This window comes from Haliotis rufescens, unplaced genomic scaffold (assembly GCF_023055435.1).
Source record: "Haliotis rufescens isolate VD_foot unplaced genomic scaffold, xgHalRufe1.0.p SCAF_3, whole genome shotgun sequence".
Taxonomy (NCBI): Eukaryota; Metazoa; Mollusca; class Gastropoda; order Lepetellida; family Haliotidae; genus Haliotis; species Haliotis rufescens.
In genome coordinates, this window is record NW_025964001.1 from 25,109,159 (window position 1) to 25,126,710 (window position 17,552).

Here is a 17,552-nt window from a genome sequence, read left to right on the forward strand (position 1 = left end):
TCTCTTTTGCGTGTCGGTGTTGTCAGTGTTGAAAGCCACCCATATTCTGAACGGGGATCAGCTGTTTGAACAAACACTCTAAGCCCTGAATGTGTTTTACAAAGGTGTTGGGTGGATTTGAATAGATGTAGGTGAGATGTTTCTCATCAGTATGTTCCAGCTTTGGTGGCTTTGTCTGTTTATCAGTGCATGGTTAGCTTGGATATTATGGCATTTCTGTTTTTGACAAAAGAGAGAATGAGTCTAATTTAGTCTGGTCTAGTGCCTACCCACCAATCCAAGACGAGTAACATTTTTACAGGATCAACTGGCTATGTACACCTATGATACTGGTTAAAACCACACTTATGTACTCCAAACATTTTCTTTATTTATTCTGTTTCAATTGGTATTTTCCAATACAACAACTCCACACATGATGATAACATAACCAGAAAAATGGCGTAAGGAGTTGACATTGTAAAGGCATTGCTTGACCTTCATCCTGTAACATGTTGATGAAGATGATATAATCCTCTACTTGAGGCTGATGTGACATGGCAGTTGCAGTAGCAGCAGCTCTAACAAGAGAAGAGAATCAAGAATAATTTATTGTACAAAAACACCCACTTGGTACAAAAAAATAGTGTTTATATGGTCAGATGTGGAGTCATGCAGACTGTTTGGGGTGTGGGGGAGGAGGATGGGCTATGCCACCTGTGTGTGAAGTTGTCACTAGTACAACAATTGCAGCCTGTTATCATGCTTTGTTTCACAGATCTAGTTACCATTCTCTGTCAACTAAAGGCATCAATAGCGGTAATCTGACCATGGTTGCTGTTAAAAACAGTGAGTTGTGCGATCTTCTGATCGCTTCACAAACGATTTCGTCGAAATTAATTAAAACAATATTAAAAGGAATTTTTAATAAAATTTATGAAATAAGTTACAAACATAAGTCCAGATATACAAAGAACACTTTTTATAGCCAAACTGTGTAATGACATGATTAATTTGTTGACATGGTATTTCCGGTGTTACATGCTCAAGGTAATGTCTTTCCATTGGGGGAAAAAAACATCAAAACTCATTATTGCGTGTATAATGCGCACCCCCTTCTACACAGCTGTGGTGGGGTTTTTTTAAAAGTGTGCACTATACTCCATAAAATACGGTAGATTAGGAATCACTTACATATCAGTGTTTATCTATTAAGTAATGGTGGACCTGTTGAACACTCCTGCATCTGTTCTCCTGTGCTTCACATTTGGTTTGGATTGTTGTGTGAAACGTATGTATGGTTCATTTCAAGGCAGACCCATTTCATATTTTGTTTACAGTCGCTAAAATAGAAATAAAATTATTATCCAGGGTGATTTGATGTTGACTTCAAAATGACAGCAATATTCCAGACAGTGACCTGGAAGTAATCAAGTCTGGGTCAGACAAGCCAGTGATTGATATTATGAGGAACAATGTATGCCGTCGGAGTATGATGACACACAATCAGTCAAGTATCTGACAAGTCTGACCACCCGATCCATAAAGCCACCTCTTTATCATTGGCATCAGTTGTGGGGGACCAATTAAAACTTGGAATCCCATGGCATACCACAAACCAGATGTTATAAAGCATATGTATCTATAGAGTAACTATGTTGATACCTATCTCCAGTTGACGTAATTAGTACCATGATTGAAACTGAGATGTTGTCTCTGTATATTTGGCACTTAACTGCAACATTAATATTCATGATCGATTTGAAAACAAAGTAGGTTTTGAGGGACTTAAGGCCTTATATTGTTTGGTTTGGTTTACGACACCAACCGACAAACATTTTTTTTGCCAACTCTATTTTACAATAAGGTGAAATGAAAAAAAACCAAAAGATATAAGTCCACTGTATCATAAGAAATGGTGAATAATGTGTGTAAAAAACTAAATCAATTATCTGACGGTATTGTTTAGTGATCGTACTTCCAGATTGGTGTGAACGTGTTTTTATTCAATAGTAGCAGTACTAATCTGAAAGTTGGTAGTTTTTCAAATTTGATGTCGACATTTTTTATAACCAACTTATAAAATAAAATTAGAGACCAAAGACAAACTTGTTGGGGGTGACATATCTGCCAAGGTCCTACATACATAATCATCAAAACTCTTTTTTAATTTTATATTCATCCATTGAACTATGATGATGCACTGTTTCATGATGTGTTGCCAATGCTCAAACTTTGAAAACTTTCTTGTTTCTGTGCACGGTAGTCATTGAGTTAGCTTTGAGGTTAAGCAATAATGAATACATGTTTCAAATATTTACAAATGTAGACATTTGCTAATGGTCAGTGTGTTATTGTCTGTATAGTAACGACTATGTCCCATGACAATTCCAACAATACTACCAGTGTAATTAGATGATAATTTGTCATGGAAACCCTGAGAATAAAGTTTGAAGTCATTTTAAAGTTGGAGTACAAGGTAAGGAGGGACATTTAGGTGCAGGTTCTAACACTGTTGTCAAGCTAATGAATCAACCAAGTAAGTAAAAGATATATTGATGAACAACTTCTTTATTACAATTAGGAGGAACGTTGCTTGATAACGTTGTTAAAACGTACACTGAAATGTCATTCCCAATTGCAATGACGAAGTTATTCATCCTTTAATCATATCTTTACTTAATAAAGTTATGTGAAAATAGTTTGCCGTTGGTAATGCATTTAAGATGTTTTATGAATGATACCTTCCTGATTTTTTTTGTATTTTCATCTTGAAAAGTGTAAATATTTTGAATTAAAACATGCAAGAGACAAAAATAATCAGCATTATCGCAAAGTGATGTCTGGTGCTGGGCATGCATGCTTCCAGCATATCTTTAGTGATAAACATCACAGCTCTGGTCAGGTGGACTTACTGTGATGAAGTTAACCAGCTTCTAATTTTGGTGTGGAGCCGGTGATTAGCTTGCTTTGCCTTGTAACAGAGTGCGTAGCTTTCTTGGCCACAACCAGCAGGAATCTTTATGTTCGCAAATTTAGGCACTTAGGACCTTTAATTGCATTATTGATTGTTCCATAGGAAGCATGTCTATACCCCATAGGGTTAGGGCAAATCTCCGGGGTCTAGATGCTACCCATTTAGTGTCAGAAATTAAAAACAAACGTCAAAGAGCCTTGTCATATCACTAATATTTAGAAAATTGATTAGATATTAAGTTAACCTCAAGGACCCTGTTTTCCTCTTAATGTTTGATGGTGTCCCAGCTGACTAGGTTGGTCTGTTATCTGCTGGGTCTTACTTTGAGACCTAACCTGTACCAGATACCAAGATCTACATCACTTTGTCCTTCCCACCCAAAACCCACCCACCCACCCACCCACCCGCCCACTCACTCACTCACACACTTACTCACCCACTCACTCACTCACTCACTCACTCACTCACTCACTCACTCACTCACAAACCTATCTCAGTGTTATAAATCAACACAAGCTCATGGCGATTACATTTCAGAAAAAAAAAATCAATTTTTTACTGGGTGCTTTTCGATCTTGGTGATTCACTCAGTTGCATCCATTAGGTGTCCCTGGACTTGGGATTCAAATCCCAGATTTGCCACATGTATGATCCTTTGCCTTGTGCTTGTCAGTTATGGGTTTCACTGAAGTAGACAGTGCTTAGTATTGCAGAGAGTTGGCATTGTGAGATTTCCTCAAACATCAGCTGGCACACTGTCTGGGTTTTACAGGATGCAAAGTATTGCATCATGTACGCATACAAATTAGGCATGGACGCAAATAATTCACATTGCGAGTCCTGTGGGATGCAAAAATGTATGGCAGTTTGAATGATAAAATGAATCAATTTTGTACATTCCTGTAACTCGTAACTGACATTTCTATTCTTGTAAGAAATACACCCAATGTGCAGGGTGTCAGTGGTTGATTTTCTATCGACAATAGACCTCCTGAGCAAATGCAACAATTGACATCATTTGAAGTCCTGATAAACAAGCGAAAGGGTCCTTATGTTGCCAGCCTTGTGCTCCAGCATGTCTGTCCTTTAACCCGAATGTTCATTGCTCAAAGAGTCCCCAGGACACAAACTTAGATAGAACCAGGTAAATCCCTGCCATAATATGACTGAAATAGTGTTCAAATCAGTGTTAATGTGTTTCAACCCTTCCTAATGTTATCTGGGTTTCAGCAGCCTCTTGTGAGAGTCTGTCTAAAGCAAACTCACTGTACCAATCACCACTGAACTCTTCTGAAGTGAGGGCTATGGTGCATGTTCATCACAGCTTGTAAGTGTTTCTAACTAGTCCAAATGGTCAGTGAAGCTATAAATTCAATTTTCCACTATGGCATATTCTGAATAGAACTCAAGATGTGCTACATATATCTGCAGGGGGTTATCATGGATGGCACTCTAACTGTCACTTAGTACTAATAGTATTCCAATGGTGTTGTATAGAGTCGGGAGCTTTTGCATGAGTTTGGAACTTTGGTCTTTTATAATATATCTTGGGGGCACGGGTGGCCCAGTCGTCTAAGGCGCCACGATTCGCTGTGCAGAGTTGCGTCCCATGGACACGCCAGAAATCTATGTTTGTGGGTTCGAATCCCGGTTCGCCCCGATTATGTTTCTAGGTTTGTCAGCACCATACCCGTGCTCGTGGGTTTCACCAAAGTGATAAACGTCTGAGACCTGCATCACTTCGGGCTTTCCTCCCTCATTAAGCTGACACGCCGTGATATAACTGGAATAATGTTAAAAGCGGCGTTAAACACAACTCACTCACTATAATATATCTTGGTAAAATGAAGTTCTTGTTTCTTATGACAAACCTGACCCTAAATTTGTACTGGCACCATTTTTTACCAGCCCTTCTGGATTCTATGTAAGAGGGGGCACGGGTGGCCCAGTCGTCTTAGGCGCCGCTATTCGCTGTGCAGAGTTGCGTCCCTTGGGCACGCCAGAAACCTATGATTGTGGGTTCGAATCCCAGTTCGCCCCGATTATGTTTCTAGGTTTGTCAGCACCATACCCTTGCTCGTGGGTTTCACCGTAGAGGTAAATGTCTGAGACCTGCATCACTTCGGGCTTTTCTCCCACATTAAGGTGACTTAATATGTAACTGGAATACTGTTAAAAGCGGCGTTAAACACAACTCACTCTTTGTAAGAATATAGGGCCCCAGCAGCCTATGCTTGAACCAATAGATGACTGAATCAGCTGGTCAAGCTCAGGGACTTGGTTGATAGGTTGTGATCATATCCCAATTACATGTATCAAAGCTCATGATTTCAGTCACTAGATTATCTGATCCAGATTTGATTGTTCACTGGCCACTATCACAGGAGTTAACCAACAGAAAATCAAATGCTACCTACTAGAGAAATATGATAATAAAGTAAAGTACTCCCTCCCTACCCAGTAATTTTTTACTGACTTTTTTTAATATAAGCCCATATTTGATCCCATCAATATCTACAGAAATCAATTCTTCTGGGGCTTTAAACACACAAGTTCTTGACACAGACTGGTATCTGACATGGTCAGTGTTGAGAGAGACACAACATTCAAGGACATGTTTCTATATTTCTCTTTTGGTAAGTTAGAAAAGAGACAGAAACAAGTTGAGGCTAATTATAAGATAAACATGATGGAGAAATCAAGAGAATCTTTGATTCCAGAAGTAGATGCAACATGCCCCAAAACGTGACATTGATTCTACTTCCAGAATCCACCGATTCGAGTCATTTCTCTGGCTTAAACCATGTTATATGTGATATATAATGTCTCTATAAGTTTGCATAATAATTGCATCAGTATTACTTGTTTAAATGCACATTCAGAATGGCCAGTAAATTCCGTACACCGAATCAACTGCAAAACCAGTATCATAACATCATCATAATGGTTAAAAGCCTCTTTATCGAATATGTCTTCGGCAACCCATTCTTGCCATAAAAGGCAACTATACTTGTCGTAAGAGTCGACTTACGGGATCGTGTGGTCAGGCTCGCTGACTTGGTTGATGCATGTCATCGATCCATGATCATGATATTAATCACTGGATTGTCTGGTTCAGACTCAATTATTTACAGACTGCCATCATATAGCTGGCGTTAAACAACAAAACAAACAACCAAACCAAAATTTGTCAAATACCAAAGTCATGTTTACCAATGAATTAAGTGATATCAAAAATTCCCAACACTATTTTCTTGGATCTTACCAACTCGTCCAAGCTTGTCACTAACAACTGATAGTTGTTTTGAGACTTTTGAAGCACATGATTGTTGTGGCAAGAACTTATTCCATTGTGAAAGAATCTATAAAATGCCAGTATGAGCAAACAGTTGGCAAGAATTAAAACGATTCCAGGCAGATTTGTTTACCGAACAGAAGTCAAAAACAAACAACATCAGTGTCAGTATTGAAAGATAAAATCAAATGAATAATAAACCAGAACTGGATGTCTGTTGGGAGATTAGACATTGATCCAGGAGCTTTGCTAGAAATACACCAGAAACCTGCCCCAGGATGAGAGTCACAGCTGTCGTTAGTGTTTGGCTATAAATAACCACCAACCAGGTATAGTTTTAATTTGTGTTTTGCTTTTGATGGTTGATATGATCTGTCTGTACTTTAGTACTTATTGTTTTCCAAAAGACGTTTTGCCTTCTTTCAAGAGAAGAAGATTTCTTGGATGTAAAATGTCTATAACTCAACCTGGGAGGATTGCTTATTCAAATATGATAATTATTCATAGGAAAAGTTATACTTTTGGAAGAAATTATTAAGAGAACACATCCTATGGAATATGTTTTATGGGAATGTTATGTATTGGAGGAAATTGGATTTGTGACAGAGTATTTTCTTAGAGAAAATTGAAATACTTTGATTGTTTTGAGATTGATACAATTGTTCAGTTCAGTTCAGTTCAGTTCAGTTCAGTTCAGTTCAGTTCAGTTCAGTTCAATTGTTGACCCATGAAGATCCGGGGTAGAATAGGCCTCCAGCAACCCATGCTTGCCGAAAAGGCGACTATGCTTTTCGTAGGAGGCGACTATCGGGATTGGATGGTCAGGCTCGCTGACTTGGTTGATACATGTCATCATATCCCAATTGCGTGGATTGATGCTCACTGGATTGTCTGGTTCAGACTTGATTATTTTCAGATTGCCTTGATCTACTGTAGCTGGAATATTGCTGAGTGTGGCGTTTAACAACAAACAAACAAACAGTTCAATTGTTACATTCAGTATTAGAGCACGCTATCCTATCTTAGTCTCTGTTTCACTAACCAAACTCACTTCCTATCTCTTGCCACCCATTTCACCACCCAATAACATCTCACCATCCATCTCGCCACCACATCTCACCACCCCATCTCACCACCCATCTCACCACCACATCTCGCCACCACATCTCACCACCCATCTCGCCACCCCATCTCACCACCCATCTCACCACCACATCTCGCCACCACATCTCACCACCCATCTCGCCACCCCATCTCACCACCCATCTCACCACCACATCTCATCACCCCATCTCACCATCCATCTCACCACCCATCTCACCACCACATCTCGCCACCACATCTCACCACCCATCTCACCACCCATCTCACCACCCCATCTCACCACCCCATCTCACCACCACATCTCACCACCAATCTCGCCACCACGTCTCACCACCCATCTCAACACCACATCTCAATACCACATCTCAACACCACATCTCACATTACACTACCTTCCAACCCATTCTCAACATGCTTTGTTTTGTTTTTTTGTTATTTTTTCCACAAGCATGGGTTGCCGAAGAAGGATTTTAATATGTATCCTCATGGGTCTCACCATGCCACTGCCCATTTCACCACAACTCTCAACCACGCCACACTTGTCTAAGCACCATCAGAACAAACACTCCATCCCAACAAATGGTGGAATTAAAAATATTATCATCTGAACTGTTATTCAAACATTTTTGCTTGTCACTTACAAAATTCCACACGATTAATTCAAACACATAAGGCATTAAATATTGATGATGAATCTTTTCTTTGACAAAACAGAAGTAACTTGAGCAAATAAAAGAGGATCAGAACAAAAAAATGTAATTTAGGCAGGAATAACTGATGCACATAACTACTTTGAAATCGTATTTGTCATCATGAACTACTAAAATAGATTGAAATAAGATTTGTTGGGAATGGTTTAGTTTTCATCCCGCAGTGAAATCCTTAAATGGTGAACTAAAGGCATGAGATGAGTAGGATATTTGTGTTTTATGTGGATGTGATTTTGGCAATGGGGACCCCAGCTGGTTCGTGATTGCAAATGGATGGAGCTGAATGAGTCATGCTATCTATCTACGAGACACCCTTCCTCTCCACTGATTATCTTTACTGGTTCAAAATTGCAATTTCGTTGGATGTCAGTTTAATTTACCTTGTGGCCTTTTTTTTCATTTCTATTTAATCTATGATAAAGGATTAATTACTTCTGTGTGCAGCTGATATGAGACGATGTCCAAGTTACTAGCCTGTATTGATATAGATCATATATGGTTATTATGCCCATATCGACTAGATTTACAGTTTGCTCACTATGATTAACGTCGGTAGACTTTGTCAAATGGATTTATTCACGATGGAGAAGGATTCTTTGAAATCAATGACAATTTGATGGAAGAAAGAAAAGGTATGAATCCCAATTTGGTTCAAATGTGGCTGTTGAGGACTAAATGTGGCTTGTTTCGATCATCATGCTTTAATACGTCAATTCCGAAGTCCCATGGTTGAAACATTTTGTGGATTTTATCATACTGCTGCTGTGTGAATGTTAATGAAGAAGTGTAAATATAGCGACAAAACCCATTCCATATCGAATAGAAATCTCTGCATAAAGCAGTCAGTCGATTGTACGATGCCAACTCTTATCATGAGCATGTGTTTATGAATCACTTTGAAATAGTAATGATAACAGGTGTTCGCTAAAATGTGAGTGTATCCTGCCCCAACGGTGGCACCCATCACAAACACATGCAAAGGCAAGTCAATTGTTCACCTGATAAAACTCAGGAACATAAGGTACAAGTCAAAATAGGGAATTTTGACCATGTCATATCAAAAGATGTTAAAAGATGGTACTTGTTGTTATCCTGCTTGGCGCTCGTAATTAATAAGCTTAAGAGTCAGTATACTGTGTCTGAGTGGGGTATTCATGTTAAACTGCGGCATGGCATCTCAGTGAGCTAGCACTATAAAATCGGGATTAGTCCGAACAAGTTCAAGCACACACAAGCACACACAAGCACACTCACACTCACACTCACACTCACACTCACACTAATTCTATATCCTGGAATTCCAAATAGCGTGTTTATTATAATGAAAGATTATATAAGCTGAAGTCATGTGACTAGAAATATTCTCAAGGTGAAAGTGATTGATAATATATATGTATTGATAACTGAAAATTAGGAATAATTATGACACTTGTTTTACCCATATATCAGTCTTCTAACTGTGTATACAACCTGTCACATCAGGCAAGGTTAGCTTCCAAAAGTATATCCTCAAACTTTCTTTCCCTGTAAACTGCTGAACATTTCAAGTGGACAGTGAAAATAACCAGACATTGTCCGTATCTTGTGTGAGAAACACAAAAATAGCTTGGAGGAATTTAGATACTGAACTGAAAATCTTTCAAAAGCCCAATATAATGCCAGTAGCTTTAAAGCTTCAAAGAAATGCATTGGACTTATTTAAGTACCTCCAGAAAATAACAGATAAAAGCATGATCACAGTTTCTTGTGCTTATGTATGGATATTCTGTGTCACTTCTGTTTTTTCTCACAGATCAATATGAATCTCATGATTTGTGGCTAGATCCTGATATCATGTTTTTTTAGTAAACCTAACAGTCGCCGAGTCTGACATCCTTTTCCCGATGCACCTCCACCATGTTTGCCCAACCCAACATAGACTCCATGGTCAGAGGGAAGACCTCATCAATGAAGTTTATCCTGACTGTGGGAAATGTTTAAGCTCCAGGGGAAGATGACCCCATGTAACAAATACCTCCTTTGTGCCTCTTCCACCAGGATTAATGTTCAGAAAATGAAATTTATTTCTTCCATTTCGATTTTTTTTCACCCACTCCTGATATGATTTGCTATCCTGTCTGAAAACTTGTTAAGTATGTGACCACTGTCATCTTTTCAGTTTCTATATGCATATAGACTTCCACCTGTTATGATGTAGATGATCTAGTTGTGGAGTTGTTATTATCCAGTCCAACACATAACATGTAATTAATGGAAGTCGGACACCACAGAGGAACCCATCACCAGGATTGATTTGAATTGTACTTGGGGCTTCGATTCAGAAGCCTTTAACATTTCTGGAACTTTTTATGAACTGTTGTGGTTTCTGTGGTGGATGTTTGTATTTGATAAACTCATCATAGTCCGAATCTGTTTCATGTCGAATGGGAATATTCAGACACTGAAACAAGGGGCCATTCCAATTATTAAGTGATGGATAGCTGCTGTTGTGCTGTGCTGTTGAAATAGTGCCACTATTTCTGTATGTTATCTGACTTTAATGTGTCCATTTAATTGGGAAATAAATAGAGAATATTCCTTGACTTTACCTTCGTCTGAAAAGAGGTAACCTCAATTGGCACAATGTCATATCTCAGTTTCTTAAATAAAGAGAGAAATGAAACTATAGATATGTTATCATATGGTACATTGTTTATACGCCGCACTCAGCAATATTCCAGCTATATGATGGTGAGTCTGGACCAGACAATCCAGTGATTGACATCATGAGCATTGATCCACATAATTGGGATATGATGACATGCATCAACCAAGTCAGTGAGCCTGACCACCTGATCCAGTTAGTCGCCTCTTATAACAAACAGTCGCAAGAATGGGTAGCTGAAGACCAATCTACCTTGGATCTTCACAGGTCTCATATGGTACATTCAAGGTGTAGCTGTCTAGGACCTGATGGAAAATTCCATCTGTGTCTTGCCTGGAAGTATCTTTTTCTTGAGTTAGAATATGCAATAAATTATACAAAGAGTTGCAGCTCAACTTTCTGAACTCCGCTACAGACACACATTACTCAGCTGCATTATGTCATAGTGGCTGATGTTTTATGGATCTATAGAGTATAAAATCCTTTTTGATGGGAATATGCTCAACGATATATCTATTTGGCCTCACGTCTACAGCAAATATTGGTCGAATTTTTCATATTGAAATTTCCCAATTCTGTAAGACAGTGTATAGTAATGTTACAGTTTTGCAAAAGGGAAATGTATTTAACTGATAACAGGACCAATAAACAGTGATAAAGACAAAGACATTGAATACAAGGTTAAGATACTCTGAATTTAAGATACTTCACAGTGCACAGTTCATGTCTAAATATTTGTCTGCCATGGATTCTTTATTAAAATTTAAAGATAACTCCTGATATTTGATTTGCTTTGGCTTAAGGTTAATTGTCTGAACCAATGAATACCAGTTATCAGGAAAGGCTGATGTTGTGATCTGGTTGCTTTTGAGAGAGGTCGGTTTCAGCACCTCTCAGTGAGTGATGGCCCGAAGTACACTCCTGAAGAGACTGTTGGCTGGGTGTGATACTGTAACACTGCGATCCTTGGAGACCCTTGACGTGGCAAGACAGTGCAGGTCAGCTCCAGTAAGTCAGGCGATGACCTGCAGTCCTGTTCTGATGAGAATGTGTGGGCTGGGTGTAATACTACAGACTTAGACCCTTGGTGGAGACCCTTGACATGGCCACCCAGAGCAGGTCATCACCAGTAAGTCAGTGGACCAGACAGGCTAATGCAAACATGACAAATTATCTAGGAGATTGCACACTTAATGGAAGAAAAATATTTGTGAGTGCACTGCCAATATAATCTTGTCAAGGAGCCATTTGTAATTATCTTTTGACACACTGACCAATGTCCGTTTTTCTTGCTTCGGGCTCTTGGAAGAGAATGGTCAAATTTGCTATTGCTTCTGGCTCGGGTAGGATGAGTGGTTGAACTGTAACTCTTCCTTCTGGCAATAGGAGGAGGAGGAGGAGTCAAAGACTCCTTGCGTAAACTCATCGTCATCATGCTCTAGGCATCACCTTATGAAGCATAGATTTGGTGACCTCAATAAAATGCCATTATGGGTATATATCATTGTAAGTTGATTTTAGCTTTTGGAAGTATTTGGAAATAATGGTTTTGGATCGTAGTATTTAGCTTCCAGATACCTCATCAGATAAAAGTATCTTGTTTCACATCTTATTTCAGCTTGCAGCAGAGCTGGATTTAGTTTTTTGCAGATTGGTTTGAATAAATTTATATGAATATTTATTTGAGACCATCAAATCTTTACATTATGTACCATGCCTTACAGTCATATGTACTGATATACTAAAAACTTGCAGTGGTTAAGTTATTTGCTGTTCAACTGCAATATAGAAGTAGGAATAAGCATGGGATTTGCCTTCAATCAGGCCACAACTCTTTGCATGTTTAAAAGACTGTCATTTGCTGGTTTACTGGACTTTCACCCAAGGTTGATGGCTGCTACAGGATTTGACTTGTGACTCCCCAAATCCCTTACAATGAGATGTAACAAATTTATCATTACTCACAAGCCAGAAGGATCTATTTTCAGTCAATTTTCTTGTGTGCCCATTTATCTTAGATCCCACTGCTGGGTCAAGATTCATGGTTTCATGACAGTACAGTTTTAGGCCAAGAAACCGACTTTCATTGCTGTTCACAAATCAACCCATTGCAGATTTTTGCTGGAGTGATGATATTGTAATGTCGACATAGTGCACTAACTGCAGCGTATGAAGAAGTTGGATATACATTTACATGGCTGTGATTGATACAAGTGCACTTCAGTATTCATGTACATTATCATACCATGTTCACACATTTTGGATGCAAGGAGCCGATTTTAAGAGTACATTGTGGAAAAAAGTTGTGACATTTTGGATCTAAGAAACTGATTCTAAGGGTACATTTTGAGTTTAGGTTCACACTTTTTAGAAACTGTTTTTAAGAGTTCATTTCAACTCCTTGTTGAATGAGTCCATTGCGTAAGGAAATCCCAGTTTCTGAGGCTGAATTGTGTACCAGATATACTGTCAGCTCATGTCTCCAATCCTGCACTCAAATAGACTTAGTGACATTATGATAAAGTGCATGGACCTTTTGAAAATCAATCTCCTCACCATCTTGCACTTATCTACCCAGCCTTGCTCATTTACTGCAATTAATCTGATCAGCCACAAGAGGACTTGAGATTTGATGAGGCATCCGAAACAAGTGTGATGAAGTTGTCTTCTGCGACATAGTTGATGGCCTTGTCTTGTCATTATGACCGCTAAGTGAGAGACTTACTGAGGAGCCATTGCCAAGTTATTACAAGTTGTGCCCAACAGATATTATAATATATTACAAGGGGACATGATGGCCGAGAATCTGTTGTTTTGAAGAGGTCATCTGGGCCCTCTTGCACAAAAGAGATTTCAGGGCTAAGACTGTTTTAAACCTATGTTAAAATGTAAACATTATGTTAGTGCTTAGATAGCTCTGTTGACTCTAAGTACTCTCATTATCTACTGGTTTATCTTAACTGATTAATGACAATCTCATTAAAATTAGATCCTTTACTCTGATAGAATACCTCTTGAGGAAACCATAGGAGGTTGTGTCAGGTGAATATTCTAATCAGGCAATCAGTATCAAGGATTCTAGCAAAGCATTCCGACCAGCATGTCATATTTGTGTATCTGGAAAACGAACTAAAATGACTAGTTCTGAATGGAGAAGAATAAAATCGTGCCAGTATGACCTGAAATTGGACATTATCTAATATTAAGCTGACAAGCTTTGATGATACTGAAATATGCAGGGTACCATGGGTAATCAGTGTTCAAACTCACTAAACCAGACAAACAGACTTTCTCATAGCTTAGGAATTATGTTATGATTCACAAAACAAACCCAATGCTATTTTGGGGAGGATGTTGGTGGCCTTACTACAGTGATGACAGCTGATGTGGGTAGTCATTGGTATTTTTTAAATTAGATGAAATTTGAATACTATATTTATATGTTTAATTTCTGAGATTGAAATCTGTTTTGTTTTGTGTATCACAATGATAAACATTGAGTCAAAGTGTCTCCAATGTTTGACTGAGATCGGAAAGCAGTTTACTATTTCTTTAACTTATTTATTAAAAAAAACAGGTAGTCCATATTTAAAGTGCTTTTTCATATCTTGACAAATCTTATAAAACTTTCAAATTTTTTACCCACATGACAAGAATTGCCTTCCCAACCAATTGATTAACCTTCCTTTATGTAAGTCCCCATACTCTATTATTCCAGCACCATGCTTTCCCCCCTGTCCATTGTCATTTATTTCCCAACTTTGTACATATTTCTCTGAAGCCAAGTAGTCTTGGGTAATCTAGCTGACAGCCATGTGTCTCATCTCTTGCCAAGGTGATATCCATGTGTCTAGCTTCCTGCTAAGCCAATGCACCAATGTCACCAGGCCAGTTGTATACAACTCAATCACAATCCTACTTGCAACTTATCTTCCAAGATGTCCTGGGTAATTCTATCACCTTCTCTGTTGAGACTGAAATATTTTTTCCGCACTCCCGTAAACTGGGATTTGTCACACTCCATGGAGTGGTGTAATTACATTGGTGCTGAAATAGTCACATCCCAGGACTGATTAAATTGATGCTCAGTAATCAAATAAACTTACCCATCCATTGTTATTTTTAGTTCAAGTGATACCCTTAATGTGTCAATGTGGTGTCAGAGTGAGTAGGGAGGGTTTTACAGCACTGTAACTCTCTCACAGCTGGAGACACAGACTATTGTCTTCATTCATTGCATCCATATAGGGATCTGAACTCTTGACATTCCATGATGAGCGACCCCAGTACCAACTGTGCCACCTGAAAACCCATCTAAATTGTTCATCTGTTCAGTGGTGGAAACTCATTAAAGTAACCATAGTACCTACTGATGTTGGTATGGACAATGGGGACCTGAACCCTGACAGTCTGTGATGAACCAACACCGTACCCACTGTGCTACATCACAAACCCCTGAAATTGTTCATATTGATGTCAGATTTAAACTCGATGAAGTCACTGTAACACTTATGATAATGTGTATTTGGGGAAACTGAACCCTGACAGTCTGTGATGAGCCAACACCGTACCCACTGTGCTACATCACAAACCCCTGAAATTGTTCATATTGATGTCAGATTTAAACTCGATGAAGTCACTGTAGCACTTATGATAATGTGTATTTGGGGAAACTGAACCCTGACAGTCTGTGATGAACAAACACAGTACCCACTGTGCTACATCACAAACCCCTGAAATTGTTCATATTGTTGTCAGAAACTCAATGAAGTCACTGTAGCACTTATGATATGTATCCTGGAAATCTGAAAGTCTCAAGGTTGTATCTTCAGGTCATCACTTTTTTGTAAACACGGGAACAAAAAACTAACAGATGTCCCTTGCAATATTGACGCTGTCAATCAAGCTCATGTGACTGGCGGCTATTGATTTCTCCCATGTGTATTTGACTCCCTTTGAGGGCTTATTACCAGCTGAAAGTAACCAGTGTGATCCACTTGTTTGTGAAAACACCACAGCAAGTACCCTCATTTCCGCCAACCACTTTTCTTCATCACTGATGCAGTATTACTTACAACAAGCAGCTTTATGCCTGGCATGCAGGCTCCCTATAGCCTTGCTGACAACCCGCCACTTTAACTGAGATTATATTCTCTTGTTTCAAAGGGAACTCAGCTTCATCGCTTCAATACAATGCGTTTATATTAGCACAGCATATGTCTATTTTCTGTGGATATGAGGGGCGATGGGGTAGCCTTGTGGTTAAAGCGTTTGCTCGTCACGCCGAAGACCCGGGTTCGATTCCCGACATGGGTACAATGTGTGAAGCCCATTTCTGGTGTCCCCCGCCATGATATTGCTGGAATATTGCTAAAAGCGGTGTAAAACCATACTCACTCACTCACTCACTCACTCACTCACTCACTCACTCACTCACTCACTCACTCACTCACTCTGTGGATATGATGTTCGGAACTTTTCTTTGTTGAAGAGAAAAAAATTGAAATTTGTTGTCAGATTTAGATAATATTAACACAGGACTCATGAAACACTGAAACTTTTGGCGACTATGCTTAACATAAGAAGTAATTGCCTGGATCAATGTTCATGATATCAATCACTGGATTGTCTGGTCCTGACTCGATTATTTACAGACTGCCGTCATATAGCTGGAATATTGCTGAGTGCAGCATAAAACAAAAAACCAACCAACCAACTGATCTTTGGCATGATTAGTAGATGCTTTAACCGCTGACCAACTTCTCAGACAATTATTTTCTCCAAGTACTGGAATGGTTCTGGTCTTTGTTCCATGAATCATCAGCAATATATTCATTACTATCAATCATGTTTACATTTTGACCCTTTTCATTTAAACCGGTACGTTTTTCTCAAAACAAAAAATTTAAAAGTACTCACTATAGACTGGTGTCCATGCAAAATACTTTCAAAGGGCATTGGTTTGGGGAGATTGGCCAACCTCCTTTTCTGTCCCTTGGATCTGACTGTTAAAAACTCCTATGCTCAGTGCTATATGGTGTCTTCTCAGCTCACTTCTTCTGATATGAAGCCATGAGCAACATATGTTAGCTTGCTTGTTTGCCAATCCCTCCACTTTATGGAAATAAATATGTTTATATCATGTGTTAGCATGCATTGTATATGGATTGACCTCTGGTTCAGCTGCTGCCTGTTTACCATTTCCCGGATTGTTCACATGTATGCATGATAGATCATTTAACAATGGTTCAATTCTAATTAATAATAATTGACATGGTACACATAATCCTTGGAAACGTTTTAATTGAGCTCCAGCTGGTAAGTCAAGTGTTGCTTAATGAGCACTGCATTTTCCTATATGTCAATACTGTAAATTGTGAAATTAGAGTACTTCTGCTAAATTACATGCCAGTGCCGTAGCCAGCCTAGGGGGGGGCAGGGTGGGCAGGGTGGGCAGTTGCCCCCCCTGGATTTTTTTTATAGAAAACAGTTTTATTTGAATCAAGTTGGGGACAAGTGATACTTGTACACATATTTGCCCCCCCTGTCAAAAAAAGTTAACTACGGCCTTGCATGCGTGCTGGCTTGTGTCGGCCTATGACGCAGTTGCAAAGAACAAAGACACCCTGTCGCGAGGGTGGCATCTGTCTGAACTTGCAGGTGTGATCAGTGATGACATAAGTGAGTAGAACTCTTGTCTTCACCCCAGCAGTGACAATTCACAGGATGTAATTACTGTTTGAATGACATTGTTTATATACTTGTTACAAGTGCTGCTCAATAAACAGTGGTGTGGAATACATAGTTGTTTGTTTTCAGCGTGTGTCTAAGTTGGTATTTATA

The 17,552-nt window shown here is 39.0% G+C and overlaps 2 protein-coding genes across 3 annotated transcripts in view; one reads left to right on the forward strand and one right to left on the reverse strand.

Moving 5' to 3' along the window:
- LOC124144542 (cleavage and polyadenylation specificity factor subunit 2-like) overlaps positions 1-17,552 on the forward strand; it is a 217,482-nt gene that overhangs the window by 60,127 nt on the left and 139,803 nt on the right. The gene's annotated exons all lie outside the window — the stretch shown is intronic.
- The window catches only part of LOC124144550 (neuropeptide Y receptor type 6-like), a 39,009-nt gene that overhangs the window by 12,398 nt on the left and 9,059 nt on the right, over positions 1-17,552 (reverse strand). Inside the window, exon 1 of one of the 2 annotated variants that reach the window (XM_046514010.2) lies at positions 16,629-17,037. The exons of the other annotated variant lie outside the window; for it this stretch is intronic. The gene's annotated coding sequence lies outside the window, so the exon portion shown is untranslated. Of the gene's footprint in view, positions 1-16,628; positions 17,038-17,552 lie in introns of those variants that run through there. 2 annotated transcript variants of the gene reach the window in all.